Source organism: Perognathus longimembris, chromosome 28 (assembly GCF_023159225.1).
Source record: "Perognathus longimembris pacificus isolate PPM17 chromosome 28, ASM2315922v1, whole genome shotgun sequence".
Lineage (NCBI taxonomy): Eukaryota > Metazoa > Chordata > Mammalia > Rodentia > Heteromyidae > Perognathus > Perognathus longimembris.
Window position 1 is genome coordinate 54,418,797 of NC_063188.1, and position 7,043 is coordinate 54,425,839.

General features: G+C 38.6%; 1 pseudogene; it reads right to left on the minus strand.

Moving 5' to 3' along the window:
- Positions 1–6,118: 6,118 nt before the first annotated feature.
- On the minus strand, positions 6,119–6,682 carry LOC125343044 (annotated as a pseudogene).
- Between the last annotated feature and the right edge of the window lie 361 nt (positions 6,683–7,043).

Here is a 7,043-nt window from a genome sequence, read left to right on the forward strand (position 1 = left end):
CTTTCCATTCATCTTCTCCTCTCCTTCACCATCTATTTACACCAACAACAAATGTACCGGCTTCCTGGTGTTCATTTTGTTAAACTGGAAGTTAGTTGTTCAAGGACCATTACACCATTGGAATCCTTCCTTGAATATACCATATTACTCTGTGTGTGTGTGTGTGTGTGTGTGTGTGTGTGTGTGTGTGTGTGTATGTATTCATATAATCCTGTATTGCCTTGAATTCTTTTTGTGGTTTTGACTTTTTACAGTGTGGCTAGTGCAAATTGTGCTGCCATATATAAAATATTCTCCACAAGAGTTGATGGCTTAGTTCAAGAAGAGAGTATAATAAAATACCTCAGAGATGTTCTTACATTCATTACATGTTCAACATGAAATAATATCTGGGTATACCAGATTACATAATCTCCATTATTAAAAAAGCAATATACTAGTTGTGCATAGTATTGATAGGTACGGTATGAGTGAAAATAGGATATTTATGGAAAATCATTGTACTTCCAAATCACTTTTGTATAAATTTTATAGTGTTCTGAATTAGTATTTCATTCCAATAACAAAATATGTGGGATTCGGTAATTTTTATAAGGAACAGAAGTTCATTTTACTCACGATCCAGAAGCTTCAAGGTTGTGGTACTAGCACCAACTTGGCTTTGGAGAAGATATTGTAGTGAGGGGTATCCCATGGCAGGAACACAGGTGTTACAGAACATATCACAAGCCATTTAGTTATTAGGGTTTCACAATCCCTTTTGAGAATATGCCTTAAGTTAACCTAAGGATTTTTTCATAGGCATGATCTTTAATAGGAATCTTTTATATTATGAGCCTAGTAGAAAGGTCCTACTTCAGCTATACAACTAACCCCCTGGGGAAATCAAACTTTCAACATATGAACAATTAAGGGAAATGTGCATCCATAGTATGCTTGCTCAAAAAGATTAAAAGAATTAACAAATAGATGTTGTTGGCTGTATGGACAATGACCAGTGAAGTTATGTAAATACTATTTCCTTTTTTATTTTTATTTTATTGTCAAATTGATGTACAGAGAGATTACAGTTTCATACGTTAGGCCTTGGGTACATTTCTTGTACCTCCACCCTCATTCCCCATCACCTCTCCCCCTTTCCCTCTCCCCCCATGAGTTGTTCAGTTGTTTTACACCAAACAGTTTTGCAAGTATTGCTTTTGGAGTCGTTTGTCTTTTTATCCTTTGTCTCTCGATTTTGATATTCCCTTTCACTTCCCTAGTTCTAATACCAGTATATACAGTATCCAGGGTACCCAGATGAGATACAGTGACAGCGTGAGTACAACCACAAGAAGGGATACAAGAGGATCATCAACAAAAGAAGCTACAGTTTCACAGTGCGTGTTGAAAGTAATTACAACAGTGAAATAACACTCGTTTCCATAACACGGAGTTCATTTCACTTAGCTTCATCTTATGCTTTCATAGGGGCATATTTATTAGGCTATTGTGATCCTTTGCTGTGACTAGCCTAAACCTGTGCTAATTATTCCCTAGGAGGGAAACCATAGAGTCCATGTTTCTTTGGGTCTGGCTCACTTCACTTAGTATAATTTTTTCCAAGTTCTTCCATTTCCTTATGAATGGGGCAATGTTATTCTTTCTGATAGAGGCATAGAATTCCATTGTGTACATGTACCATATTTTCCTGAGTCATTCGTCTATGAGAGGCATCTGGTTTGGTTCCATATTTTAGCTATGACAAATTGTGCTGTGATGAACATTGTTGTGCTGATGGCCTTACTGTGATTTTGTTTGTGGTCTTTTGGGTAGATGCCTAAAAGTGGGGCTGCTGGGTCATACGGTAGGGCTATATTTAGCCTTCTGAGGAATCTCCATACCGCTTTCCAGAGTGGCTGAAACAGTTTACATTCCCACCAGCAATGAAGTAGGGATCCCTTTTGGCCACATCCCCTCCAACATTTGTTATTGTGAGTTTTCTTGATAAAGGACAATCTTACTGGGGTGAGGTGGAATCTCAATGTTGTTTTGATTTGCATTTCTTTTATGGCCAGTGATGTAGAGCACTTTTTCTTAAGTCTCTTGGCCATTCTCATTTCCTCATCAGATAAGTCTCTTTTTAAGTCTTTAGCCCACTTTTTGAGGGGGCTGTTGGTTCTTTGTGGTTTTGTTTTAGAGGAATTTAATTTTTTTAGTTCTGCATATATTTTAGATATGAGGCCTTTGTCGGTTGTATGGCCGATAAAGATCTTTGCCCAATCTGTGGGCTTTTTGTTTATCTTGCAAGCTATGTCTTTTACCCTGCAGAAGCCCTGCAGTTTGATGCAGTCCCATTTGTCCATTCTTCCTTTGATTTGTAGCATTTCTGGGCCTTTAATAAAGAAGTTTCATCTTGTGCCAAGGAGCCCAAGTGTTTCTTCTACTCCTTCTTGTAGTGTTTTCAGGGTATCTGTTTTTATTTTGAGGTATTTGATCCATTTGGAATTAATTTTGGTGCAGGGGGATATATAAGGATCTAGTTTTAGTTTGTTGCAGGTATTGAACCAGTTTTGCCAGCACCATTTGTTAAAGAGGCTATCTTTCTTCTATCCTATTTTTTTAGCTGCTTTATCAAAAATTCAGTATTCCTAGTTCTGTTGGTTCATTTATGGGTCTTCAGGCCTGTTCCTGTGCCAATACCAAGCTGTTTTTATTACTATAGCTTTATAATACAGCTTGAAGTTTGGTATTGTAATTCCTCCAGCATTGTTCTTTCTGCTAAGGATTGTTTTTGCTATTGGAGGTCCTTTATTGTTCCATATGAATTTCAGGATTGCTTCCTCTATTTGTTTAAAAAATGGTGTTGGGATATTAATGGGTATTACATTGAAATTGTAGATAGCCTTTGGCAATATTGCCATTTTGACTGTATTAAGCCTCCCAATCCAGGAGCATGGGAGGTTTCACCATTTCCTTAGTTCTGCCTTAATTTAATTTTTCATGGTTCTAAAGTTCTCATCATAGAGGTCTTTCACTTCTTTGGTTAAGGTTATTCCTAGGTATTTTATGTTTTTTGCGGCCATTGCAAAAGGAGTTGCTTTCCTGATTTCGGCCTCGGTCTTTGGGTCATTGGCCGTTGATTTTTGAGGGTTTATTTTATATCCTGCTACTTTATCAAAGTTTTGGATCAGGTCTAGTAGCTTGGGAGTAGAGTCTATGGGGTTCTTTAGGTATAGGATCATGTAATCTGTGAAGAGAGAAAGTTTAGCTTCATCTTTTCCTACTTGGATCCCCTTTACGTTTTTTTCTTCCCTAATTGCTCTCGCTAGAAATTCTAGTACTATGTTGAAGAGGAGAGGAGAGAGCAGACATCCCTGTCTTGTTCCTGATTTTAAAGGGAATGGCTTTCACTTTTCACTGTTTAGAATTATGCTTGCTGTTGATTTGTCATAAACTGCCTTGATTATATTCAGGAATGTTCCCTGGAATCCCAGTTTTACCAGGGCTTTTATTATAAATGGGTGCTGGATTTTATCAAATGCCTTTTCCACACCCAGGAATATAACCATGTGATTCTTTGCTTTGCTCCGGTTGATGCGGTGGATTACATTGATTGCATATATTGAACCAACTTTGCATCCCTGGGATGAGTCCAGTATGATTATGGTGTATGATTTTTTTTTGATGACCTGTTGAAGTTTATTGGCCAGAATTTTGTTGAGAATTTTTGCATCAATGTTCATCAGGGAAATCAGTCTATAATTCTCTTTCCGTGATGAGTCCCTGACTGGTTTTGGGATGAGGGTTATACTGGCTTCATAGATTGTGTTTTGTAGTGAACTTTCTCTTTCAATTTCATTGAAGAGTTTGAGAAATATTGGTTTGAGTTCTGTTTTCAAGGCCTTGTAGAATTCTGCTGTGAATCTATCTGGACCTAGGCTTTTCTTGGATGGGAGATCTCTTATTGCACTTTCTATTTCAATGCTGGATTTGGGTCTGTTTAGAAGGTTTAAATCTTCATGGTTGAATTCGGGGATATCATTTTTTTGCTAGGAAATTGTCCATTTCTTCCAGGTTCTCAAATTTGTTGGCGTAAAGGTTTACAAACTAGTTCCTTATTGTGTTCTGAATTTGGGTTGTTTCTGTGGTGATGTTACCTGTTTCATCTCTGATCTTGTTTATTTGGGTGTGCTGCCTTCGTTTTTTGGTCAGATTTGCTAGGGGTCTGTCTAAACGCTATTTCCTTTTTATTATTTGCTACTTGATAGAAAAGTTATGTAAATGATGAATGATAGTAGCCTTAATGAGCTAATTTTTAAAAATATGTTCTCAATGGTAGGCACTGTGCTGTTTATTAATTAATTTTTATTTTTCTAGAAGCAACAGAGAAACCGACTATCAGAAATTAATACAAATAAAAAGCTAGGAGCTAGTGCCTTGTGCCTGTAATCTTAGCTATTCAGGAGGCTAAGATTTGAGGATCGATTTTTCAATGCCATCCTGTGTAGGAAAGTCCATACGACTCATCTGAAAAAAAAAAAAAAGCAGAAGTGACGTTGTGGCTCAAATGTTTCATTATAGCCGTAAGCTTTGACCCTGAGTGCAAGCCCCAGTACCAGCACCAACAGAAAGTTAACATTTACTATGGACTTAAAAAAATCAGGGGCTGGGGATATGGCCTAGTGGCAAGAGTGCCTGCCCATATACATGAGGCCCTGGGTTCGATTCCCCAGCACCACATATACAGAAAATGGCCAGAAGTGGCGCTATGGCTCAAGTGGCAGGGTGCTAGCCTTGAGCAAAAAGAAGCCAGGGACAGTGCTCAGGCCCTGAGTCCAAGCCCCAGGACTGGCCAAAAAAAAAAAAAATCATATAACAATAAATAAGAATGCAGAAGGCGGTGGATGATTTTTAAGTACTTCAGCATTTTTGTAAACTTTATTTTTTGGTGGTAATGGAGATTGAACTCAGTCTTGTACTTGCAAGGCTAGTGCTCTAACACTTGAACCATACCCTTATCCCTCATTTCTGTGAAATTTTAAGCCTTTCCTTCATTACCACAAAATAATTGCTAAACTTCCAGATATCATGTGCACTTTCAGATAGGAAGAATGGGGAATGCTGAAGCCAAGCATTTTAATTTCTCCATGAGGAAATAAAGCAAAATTGTTTCTTTTATCATCAACTATCTCAAGAAGACCTCTTATATAATATTATGAAGAGTTCACATATATGATTTCCTCTAGCTCCAATGGAGGCTGGAAAAATCTTTAGCTTCATACTCTGAGGTGACGGGAAACAATATATAAATAGGTTGTAAATCCTTCTAAGAAACTAATGGTAGTGTTTTAAGTGTTCCTACCTCCGGAATCACTTTGGGATAGACATGTGCTAGTTTGTGGTCAATGATAAGGAGTAGGTTATGGTATAACATATTAGAAAGATGAGGTACTTGAAGAAGACTTGCTTTGGACTTGGGTATAGGCATGAAATCTTTTTTAAAACAAGTTTTATTTCATTTAAATAAGGGTTTAAATACATTATAGAACATTAAAACTGGGAGAGAACCATAAAACAGTCTTTTACTTCACATGGCACTGGGAAGCCTTACTTAAGTTGCATGACAGATAAATCCAGTCTGATCTTGCTCCTTTGTCAAAAGTTTAACTATTATCAGGCTGGTCTCATGTCTTTTCATTTTCATTTTTGGATACCCCTATCTAGGCTATGGTCAAGCTTCCCCTAGTGGCACAGCTGCTGTTGCTTGCTGCCCTACCCCATTCTCTCTGGATTACTAAGGGTGGTTCTAATAGATTCTTATAGGGTAGGGGAAGCTGCAGAGAGAGCTTCTGGCCAGACATAGCCGCCTGTGATCCAGGGGCTCTGAAACTTCACATTATTGCTTTGTAGCAGGCTGGACCTGGCCAGGCGGCCACTCCTTGATGTCAGTTTAAATAAGGGACTTCAAGACTAGACAGCATGGCTCTTTTCAGTTTATTACATGAAGGAGTTACACTAGTCCAAGTTAAAAGCAGGACTCCAAATGGTTACATTATACAAGCTGTGAGGTTTTCAATCTTGTGACAAGGGACAGAAAGGAAATTCTACTTTTTGCAGGGAAATCCTCACTCAAGCTTCAGTGAGTCACATGAACCAACTGATCATCCTTAGACAGCCCAGTCTCTACCAGGAACTTGCATATGTTCTTGCGCTGGTCACCCTCTAGCTGTATCACTCTTCCATATTATGGATACTCAATTACAGTAACATTGCAGGGCAAATTTCTTCTTAAACGCCTTCACTAATTTCTTTTTATTGTAATCATCATTGATCCCTTGGACAGTAGTAAGGGTCTTCCTGCCATTTCTCTGTTGAATTCTTTTTTTTTTTTTTGGCCAGTCCTGGGCTTTGGACTCAGGGCCTGAGCACTGTCCCTGGCTTCTTCCCGCTCAAGGCTAGCACTCTGCCACTTGAGCCACAGCGCCGCTTCTGGCCGTTTTCTGTATATGTGGTGCTGGGGAATCGAACCTAGGGCCTCGTGTATCCAAGGCAGGCGCTCTTGCCACTAGGCTATATCCCCAGCCCCTCTCTGTTGAATTCTTATATGAATATAATCCTCAGTGTCAGGTGGAAACAGGTCATCACCTTTACTTGCAATAGCAAAGGTGTGGAAAGAGTGGAGGTTCTGGATAGTAGACATAAGATACGATACCTTTTCCTAGGTGGAACTGGCCTGTGGAAGGTGGCTACTGGAGAAGGTGGGCTTGGGGGCGTAGTGTCGGGAAGCAAGGAGGCTCAAGGGGGAGGCCACTTAGTCCTTGGTGGCGGCTCTAGGGGCTTGAAATCTTTATATAAAGTAATTTCTGTATTAGTATATATTAGTTGACCTAGGAGTTCCACTGTACAATTTTAATGCATGTATATACTACACTTTGATCCTATTTTCCTTCTTTAGTACTATTTATTAGCTTTTTATTATCTTTGTTATTATTTCTTTATTATATGGTATTCTTCATTAATTTTAGTGGGTTTGTTTTTCTGTTTTTATACATATGTATGTA